We start from the raw sequence: 9,899 nt of genomic DNA on the forward strand, positions 1-9,899 counted from the left end.
ATTTCTCACTGATATCATTGCATTTTATACATTATTAAAACTATAGTATATTTAGAGTTATTAATAGCCACTTTAATATCATGTTTACATTCTCATTCAATGTCTTAAGTATCACATGCAAATTTAGTCACAGGAATTATTATAACTATAAGGATTTGTGAAACCTATTGTTGTTGTTGATTGCCGTCAAGTTAAGCACAACTCATAGTGACCCTATGAACAAAAGACCTGAAGCCTTGCTATAACTGTTGGAATGCATCAAAGTTAATAGAGTTTCTGGAGGCATGTTGTTTAGGAAGTGGATGCCACTCCTATATAGCTATTATGAGAACGGTATATACAAAAGTAAATAAGATCAATGCAGTGTAGTATTCCATTATGTGAATATACCAGAGCTTCTTTATCCATTTGTTTGTTAGTGGGCACTTAGGTTGTTTCCAACTCTTTGCTTTTGTGAACAAAGCTACAATAAACATGAGTGAGCATATATCTGCCTGAGTGGCAGTTATGGTTTCTTTAGGGTATATTCCCAGTAGTGAAATTGCTGGGTCAAACGGTATTTCTATATGCAACTTTTTGAGAGAGCGCCATACAGCCTTCCATAGTGGTTGCACCATTTTACACTGCCACCGACAGTGAATAAGGGTTCTAGTTTCTCCACAACCTCACCAGCATTTGTTGTTTGCTGCTCTGTTAAATTTTGCTATTCTTACTGGGCTGATGTCAGTTCCTTTCTAAAACAGTGTCACTAGGGAGTATTTGTTTTGTCCTTTTGTGACTGAGATATTTCACTCAGTATAATGTCTCAACTCTGTGAGTTGTTTTTGTGTCACCATTGAGTCACCTGCAACTCCTAGTAACCCTATGTACAGTAGTTCTGAAACCTGCTCTATCTTGCGCCAAATCACTGACTCTGACACATCTACTTCCATTGCCCCAGTTACTGTGCCAATCCACCTCATCCAGGGTCATCTTTTCCTGTGCTATCCTTCCAATCTTCCAAATATGATGGCCTCCAAGGACCGGTCTCTCCTGGCCCTATGCTAAATGGGTATGAGATGGAGCTTCAAAATTCATCCTCCAAGGAGAAACTTGGTTTCACTTTTTCCAATACAGATCTATTTGTTCTATTGGTGGTCCATGGCATGTTCAATACTATTCTGTTACACGGTAACTCAAAGGCATCAATTCTTCTTCAATCACTCTTATTATTGTTCAGCTTTCTGATGCATAGCAAGTAATTATGAAGACCATGAACTGGATCAGGCACTCTTTAGGCTCTCGAATGACATTATTGCTTTTTAACATTACACTTTGGAGCGGTCACTGACTCACACTTCTCCAGTTCAATTTGACTTTTGATTTCCTGCCAAAAGTGTTGATTGTGGAAATGAACAAGCTGAAATTTTTAACAAACTAAATATCTTCTCTATTGTGGTGCTGCCAATTGGCTCAGTGGTGAGAATCTTTTTCTTCTTGATGTTGAGCTTCGATCCATATTGAAGACTATAGCCCTTGAAATCTATCAGACTTTGGTGATGATGTCCTTAATGCCATGGTGTCTTCTAAACCTGGCTTGTATTTCTGATAGCTCTCTTTTATTGTACTCTTCCAATTGTTTTTGGATAATGTTCGGCATTATTTTGCTTACATGTGATACTAGTGATATTGTTTGTTAATTTCCACTCTCTCTCTCTCTTTCTGATCACATTTTTTTTTGGTAATGGGAATAAATTTAGTTCTCTTTCTTTTAGTTGGCCAGGTATTTGCACTCCAGATACAATATGAATTGACATATTTCAACAAACAGACACTGGTCTGAACATGCTCATCTGGTTTGTGTCCAGAAATCTGGAGAACAAGTACCTGACCAACTGACTGGAAGAGAATCATATTTTTTTTAAAAATTATGTCAGATGAAGCTTTATCATCTTTGCCTCCAAGACTTCCTGTGGCTGCATCTTCTCAAAGGCATATCTGGTTTTTCTTTCTGCAGTTTTTGGGATATTCCCTATTTTTCTCCAACACCACAGTTCAAAGGCATCAATTTTTTCTTAAATGGAAAACAGTAACCAGATTTTTTTACAACACATACTTCATATTTCATTACTTCAGAAGCCCTATCTGTGCCTCTGGCAGTCACTCAAACTCACTGTCTTAGGGCTGTTTCTGACTCACGGCCGCTACTCATGGTATTTAAGTCTGCATATTGAATGAGAGAAGACTGCTCATCTCTCTATCGGAGTAGCTGGAATTGAATTTATTTGAACTGTGAAGCCTTCAGGTTATCAGGACAACTTGTTATATACTATGTCACCAGAGTTCTTTATTATAGCCACTGTCATGTACTGTGGAGTCAATCAACCCATAAGTGACCCTCCAGTGGGTTTCAGAGGCAGTAAATCACACAGGAGGATGTTGCCATCTGACTCCTGCAGACCAGCAGGTGCACTCAAACTGGATCCCTTCAGGATTGCAGCTCAACTTTTTGCCACTAGGCCAGCAGGGCTCCCTCTTCCAGCCACTACTACCCAATAATTACCACTATTCTAGATTCTAGCATCAGTGATTGTAATACTCTGCCAAAATAAAAATCGACTCTATTTGGAGGAAGTGCAACCTAAGAAGCTAGGAGGCTAAAGCTTAGTCTCACATCCTTTAGGGCATGTTGTTAGGAGGGGGCAGACCCTGAAAAAAGATACCATGTTGTGAAAGTAGAGTGTTAGAGAATTAGAGAAAGACCTACCATCAGATGGATTGATATGGTGACTGTAACAATGGGCTCGGACATGTCAGAAGTTTGAAGATGTGCCATGATAGTATGAGACTGAGATCTGTTGTTCACAGAATCACTATGTTTGTGGTCAACTTGATAGTATATGACAACAGGTATCAGAGACGGTTTGACTGTTCTTTAGCTTCATAGAAATAGGATCACACTGTGTGTTATCTTTTATGTAAATTTTCTTTCATTATGTAAATGAGATTCATCTATATTGCTGAAAATAGCTGCAGTTCTTTTATCTTTATTGTTGTAGGGAATTTCTTCATGTTACTACACCATGTTTTATTTATCCAATAGGCATATTACAGACATTTGAGTGGGAATCAGTTTTGGCTTTATGGAAGTTATGATGAAAATGTACGTACATTTGAATTTTATATATATTCTGAAATTGAATTGCTGAGCTATAATATTGGTATGTGATTGACATTAGTAGATGCTGCTAGTTTTGTCAATTAGCAGAGAACTGCCGGAAGTCCAGGCTGGGTTTAGAAGGGGTCGTGGTACTAGGGATATTGTTGCTGATGTTAGATGGATCTTGGCTGAAAGCAGAGAATACCAGAAGAATGTCTATCTGTGTTTCATTGATTATGCAAAGGCATTTGACTGTGTGGATTATAACAAACTGTGGCTGACTCTGAGAAGAATGGGAATCCCAGAACATTTAATTGTGCTAATGCGAAACCTGTACTTGGACCAAGAGGCAGTAGTCAGAACACAGCAGAGTAACACTGCATGGTTCAAAATTGGGAAGGGTGTACGCCAGGGATGCATCCTGTCTCCATACATTTCCAACATGTATGCAGAGCAGATTATCCGAGAAGCTGGGCTCTATGTGGAGAATTGTGGCATCAGGATTGGTGGAAGATATACTAACAATCTGCGTTATGCAGATGACACAACCCTGCTTGCTGAAACTGAGGAGGACCTCATGCACTTGCTGCGAAGGGTCAAGGACTGTGGCCTTCACTATGGACTGAGGCTCAATGTCAAGAAGACAAAGATTCTCACCACTGGACAAATTGGCAGCATCAGGATGGATGGCGAAGAGATTGAGATTGTTCACAGCTTCAGTTTGCTCGGCTCCACAGTCAACACTCTTGGCACCAACAGTCAGGAAATCAAAAAGCATATCGCGATGGGAAAGTCTGCTGTTAGGGACCTCTCTAAAGTACTCAGGAACAACGGTGTCTCTCTGGAGACTAAGGTGCACCTGATACAGGCCACGGTCTTTGCAATCGCTTGTTATGCATCAGAGAGTTGGACAATGACTAGGGAGGACAGAAGGATAGTGCATGCTTTTGAGGTGTGGTGCTGGAGAAGAGTACTGAATGTACCATGGACTGCCAGGAAAACAAACAGATTCATCTTGGAGAGGATTAAACCAAGCTACTCCTTGGAGGCAAGGATTCTGGGGCTTCGTCTGACATACTTTGGACATGTTGCCAGGAGGGACGGGTCCTTGGAGAAGGACATCATTCTTGGGAGGGTGGAGGGACAGCACAGGAGGGGAAGACCCTCTATGAGATGGATTGATTCGGTGACTGGGGTAATCGGGATGGGTGTGTCAGAGGCAGTGCGGTTGGCGCAGGATAGAGCAGGGTTTAGGGCTGTTGTGTATAGGGTCGCTATGAGTCGCAAACGACTCGACGGCACATAACAACAACAACAACAACAGTTCCATTTTAAAATATCTCAAGTAATATTTGAGAATTCTAGCTACTCTGTATCTTTCCAATAACATGGTGTATTAGTTCCTATTATCTTATAACAAACCATCACACACTTACAAGTATAAAACAGTACATATTTCTTATTTTACAGGTCATGAGTCAGGGTGTGGTTAGCTGGTCTTTATGCTCAGGGAACCACAAAGCTGACGATATCAAGGAATTGGCCAGATTGCTTTTTCTAATTTACAGTCTCAATGCAGGAATGATCCTCTTTCAAATGCCCTCAAGATTTTGGAAGAATCTATTTCTCTGCAATATTAGAATCTATGGAATTTTGCTTCTTAAAAGCCCATACACTCTTTTTTAAAAGGCTCACATAATTAGGTCAGGTGGATACAGCATAATTTTTCTTTTTAATTAACTGAAAGTCAAGTGATAAAGGACCTTACTTTCATCTGCACAGTCTTCACATTTTCTATATTTTAAAAATGAAATTACAGATCTTAACAGTTTTTAACAGTAATTTAAAGTGCAGCCATTGGTTTCTCCTTACTCAAAATGAAGAAGGAAGAAAAGCAAAGACACACAGAAATGCTCCACAGCGATAATGAACCACACAAAACTCAATTTCCAAGGCCCTGAAACCAGACCTAGCGCTCACTGTTTGTCACTTCTGAGCACTCTAAAAGAGATATCCAGCACAATGCCCTCGATAACTAATTGAAAAGTACAGAACAAAGCTCAAACCCCAAAATTTCTGGGTTTGCCTGCCTGATATAGTCGGAACTACCAAACTATAGCCCTTGGTAATTTTTTAAACTTTGAAAGAACTTATTCTATGTGTGGCTCAAGTGAAAGTCCATCTTGAAGGAAGTTTACCTAGAGTGCTACTTAGAGGCAAAAATGAAACATTTTAAAGAAAAATTGGTCTCATTTACTTTGACATCTTTTAAAGAGGAACCCAGATTTCTAGAGCTACATTATGCTGGGAAAGGTAGAGGATGGGTGAGAGAAGAAGACTTTAAATGACATGGATTGAGACAGCAACCACCACAATGGGCTTGATAATGACAGAAATAATGGGAACAGTGCAGAATAGAGCAAGGTTGAACTCTATAGGGTCATTATGACTTGCAGTCAATTAAATAGAACCTAACAAGAAACAACAATAAATAATATGATTCAACTTGCAGCCAAACTGTAAATGGACCTAGAAAATGAACAATACTAGGAATACACCCACTCCTTAGAACAGTCAAATATACAAAAAAAAAAAAAGAGTACTCATATTTTCCAGGGCACACAGTTCAAAAGGGAGGAAGGAGTCAGAAGAATCAATAGAAACATAACTCACAGGGAGGAAATAAGAAGAGTGAGTGACATTGTGAGTATTACAAGTAACATTACCACAAAAAAGAAATATGACTGTTTAAATAAATATCTAAGTACAAACAAAATTTTAAAATGTATAATCACAGGAATGATTTTTCATTGTTGTTATGTCCCGTCGAATTGCTTGTGACTCATAGAGACCCCATGTACAACAGCCCTAAACTCTGCTCTGTCCTGTGCCAATCATACTGTCTCTGACACTTCAATCCCAATTACCCCCATCACTGAATCAATCCACCTCATAGAGGGTCTTCCCCTCCTGCGCTGTCTCTCCACCCTCCCAAGCATGATGTCCCTCTCCAAGGACCTGTCCCTCCTTACAACATGTCCAAAGTATGTCAGACAGAGCCTCAGAATCCTTGCCTCCAAGAGCCACCTGGTTTAACCCTCTCCAGGATGAATCTGTTTGTTTTCCTAGCAGTCAATGGTGCCCTCAATACTCTTCTCCATCACCACAGCTCAAAGGCATCAATTCTCCCTCTATCCTCCTTAGTCATTGTCCAACTCTCTGATGCATAACAAGTGATAGCAAAGACCATGGCCTGTATCAGACACATCTTAGTCTCCAGAGAGTCGCTCTTCAGTACCCTGGAGAGGTCCCTAACAGCAGACTTTCCCATGGCAATATGTCTTTTAATTTCCTGGCTACTGGTGCCAAGAGTGTTGACTGTGGAGTCAAGCAAACTAAAGCTTTGAACAGTCTCAGCCTCTTCACCATCCATCTTGATGCTGCCAATTGGTCCAGTGGTGAGAATCTTTGTCTTCTTGACATTGAATCTCAATCCATATTGCAAGCTGCAGTACTCGACCCTCTGCAGCAAGTGTTTCAGGTTCCTCCTCAGTTTCTTTTGCCATATTCTACTGTGGTTAGAAGTAAATGCAAGTATGGCCACATGGGTGGGAATTACACAAAGTATGAAAGCCAGGACAGGAATCAAGTGGTTGAATATCTTAGAATTCTCCTTCCACATTGGTTTGGTTCCCAGTTTTCATTTTACTGTGATTGCATTGAGGTTTTAATGTAAATTTCCATGATTATGCATGATTAAAAAATTTTAAAATAAATTTATTTTCCACTTGGACATTCTCTTTTATGAAATATCTGTTAAAATCTTTTGTTAATGTGTGCTTTGGTTTAGATATCTTTTAAGTATTGATTATTTTTAGAGCTCTTTATTGTTTCAGTGTTTTCTATGATTAAATAATGTTCTTAATACTCATATGATGGACCTTGTTAATTCTTTTCTTTGTGGTTAGTGTGCTTTGTAGTCCATGTAAATAACCATTGTCTACTGCTTATTTCCTAAAATATTTATTCTATAAATTTAATGGCTTGATAAAAATAATTATTTTAGTGATCAGTATTAATATTTTTGTCCTCTCTATTAATTTTTAAAACATTCAGTGACCCCAGAGAAATTATAAGTTGATACTGCTACCTTGTATACAATCCATGAAGAAAGCAAAGGTCATTGCAAAGACATAGAAGAAAGGAAAGACAAGAATGGATATCAGAAGAGACATTGAAACTTATACTAGGATGTAAAAATACCTAAAGGTAAGAATTCCCGAAGTACAACAGATGTGCTGAAAGAGCAGCTTTAGAAGACAAAGTAAAGAATTATAATAAAACGTACAAAGAGCTGGAGTTAGAAACCCAAAAGGAAAAATCCTTATTTTTCAAGCTAAAAAGAACCGAAGAACAAATTCAAGCCCTAAATTGCGACTTTGAAGGACAAAATTGTGAATGATTCAGGAAGCATCAAAGGATAATTGAAGTTTTCAATTGTTTAATTTTACTTGGATCAGGTATCAACACCCATAGTGACAGCAATTAAGATATCAAAAGAAACATGACAAAAAAAAAAAAAAGGAGACAGTCTTCTTTAGGAAAAACTGCTATGCAGGACCTCTCTTATGTGCAAAAGAGCATTGATCTCAGTTTAAATACCAAAGTACACCTGATTGAAGTAATTCTATTTTCAGTTGTTCCTGTGCATTTCAAAATTACACAATGGACTAGGATGGTAGAAGATTAATTGTTGTTTTTGAGTCGTGATATTGGAAAAGAGCATGAGATAGCTTTCTTTTTCCCAGGCACAACTTTTTTTGTTGTTGATGATTTGTTTTGAAATCAGTAAAAGAAGCTGGGTCCTAGAAATTGCAGTGATCTAAGCAGAATCAAATTTGTGCATTTGTCCTTTGTTTTGTTTTTGTTTAAATAAGTTTAATTTATCACTTTGCTGGTGTACCTCACTCATTTACATAAAATTTTGCACCATATATACTTATTGTAGTAATGTTGTCCTCACCCCAGAAGGAAATAAAATAATCCAGAAGATAATTTTGACTGAAATCTAACCAAATCTCTAACAAGATGATAAATGATATGAAGATAACATTTCAACATTTGGTCATCAACTTAAGGAAGTGGTCTGCCTATATACATTTTTGTAATTTTTTAAAAGGTAATATAATCTACCCTCACATGGTCCTTGGAATCAAAGCATGATGAACAGGAAAGAAAAAAAATGCATCTGAGTGCTAAGGCAGACATCTTGCCAGAAGTAACAGTAGAGTAGACACTAAATATCAAGTGCAGAATTTCAAAAGGCCAACAAGATGTTAGTCTATACTTATCACTTAAATGGGAGAAGTGGATTTTTAATTAATTACCAGTTACATCAAATGCATCAAAGAAAGCTCCAAAAATTTATACAATAAGGTGCCACCTTGAGTTTTCCAGGCTGCAATGGTGCATAATTTTAAAGTGATTTTCTTAAATGTATTTATTTATTTAAGCATAACATGAGGAAGATGTTAAAACATTTATAATAGCTCCGCAGAATAAACAGATGTTAGCAGGAATGAGGAGGAAGATATTCAGAAGACTTCACCAAAATCTCCCCAATTCGATCATAGTTGATTATTTATATGCTTTGTGGATGTGATTAGTCAATGACACTAACTTGGCAGATCTTTCTTCTGCCACCAAATCCCCTTGGTCAACAAACCGACACACTGTTAGGTGAAGGGTGATGCTCTTTAAGTGATTGACCAGTTGACCAGATCATGGAGCTGCAACAGCCTTGGGACATTTGCAGTCTCATAAAAAATTACAGGTGTTGCGCTTGTCAGCATGTTGATTAAGAATGACTAAGAATTCCACTTCATCTCCTGCCTGTGCCTCTTCCTCCAATGCCATCTTGAACTTTCTTCACTTGAAAAAAGAACTTCTTACTATCTCCTGCTTCATAGTTAATGAAGCCAAACTGAACTTTTATACACTTCACTGAGGCCCTATGCAGGAGTATGATGTTGGAGGCCATAGTCTGTTCATTTTGGCCCAGGACGCACAATAGGAACTTGACACTCCCTCCCTTCTACACACAATTTCCTTTTTTTGGCCATCCCAGCTGTGCCAAATGGATGCATTTCATATCCCCCTCTTCCACAGTCTCAGTCATTCCTTGATTCTCAGTCTGTGTTGAATCAACACTTCTCAGGGGGTGAATGAATCTATCAGAGTGGATGGTGAGATCAGCTTCCTCAGTAGTAACATTCACTGAGTGTGTTCACTTTTCTTCACTGGCTTTTGGATACACTATTTTTGGCCATGAGTATCTCATGTAATGCCAAAAGAACAAACAAATCTATCCTTCAGGATTAATCAGAACTGGCTTTGACAAGCACTGTGGCAATTGGACAATCAAAACAGACATGGGGGGGGGAAGAAGAACGAACTGGGGATGAGGGTGGAGAAAACAGTGCAGCAATGAATGAATGTTACTACTGAGGAAGCTGATCTCACCATCCACTCTGATAGATGGCAAGGGACACACTGTAAATGTTCATTAAAACTAATAAAATTTAATTCATTAATTCATTCTTGCACTGTTTTCTCCACCCTCCTCCCCAGTTCATTCTTCCTTCCCCCCCATGTCTGTCATAATTGTCCAATTCCCACAGTGCTTGTCAAAGCCACTTCTGATTAATCTCCTTTGTCAGTGTGTCCCTTGCCATTCCCTATCACTCCTCCCTGAGAGAGA

General features: G+C 38.6%; 1 pseudogene; it reads right to left on the reverse strand.

Annotated features, from left to right (window-relative positions):
- Positions 1-8,776: 8,776 nt before the first annotated feature.
- On the reverse strand, positions 8,777-9,419 carry LOC102870319 (annotated as a pseudogene).
- Between the last annotated feature and the right edge of the window lie 480 nt (positions 9,420-9,899).

This window comes from Elephantulus edwardii, unplaced genomic scaffold, assembly GCF_000299155.1.
Source record: "Elephantulus edwardii isolate Elephantulus edwardi_28Jun2011 unplaced genomic scaffold, EleEdw1.0 scaffold00012, whole genome shotgun sequence".
NCBI lineage: Eukaryota > Metazoa > Chordata > Mammalia > Macroscelidea > Macroscelididae > Elephantulus > Elephantulus edwardii.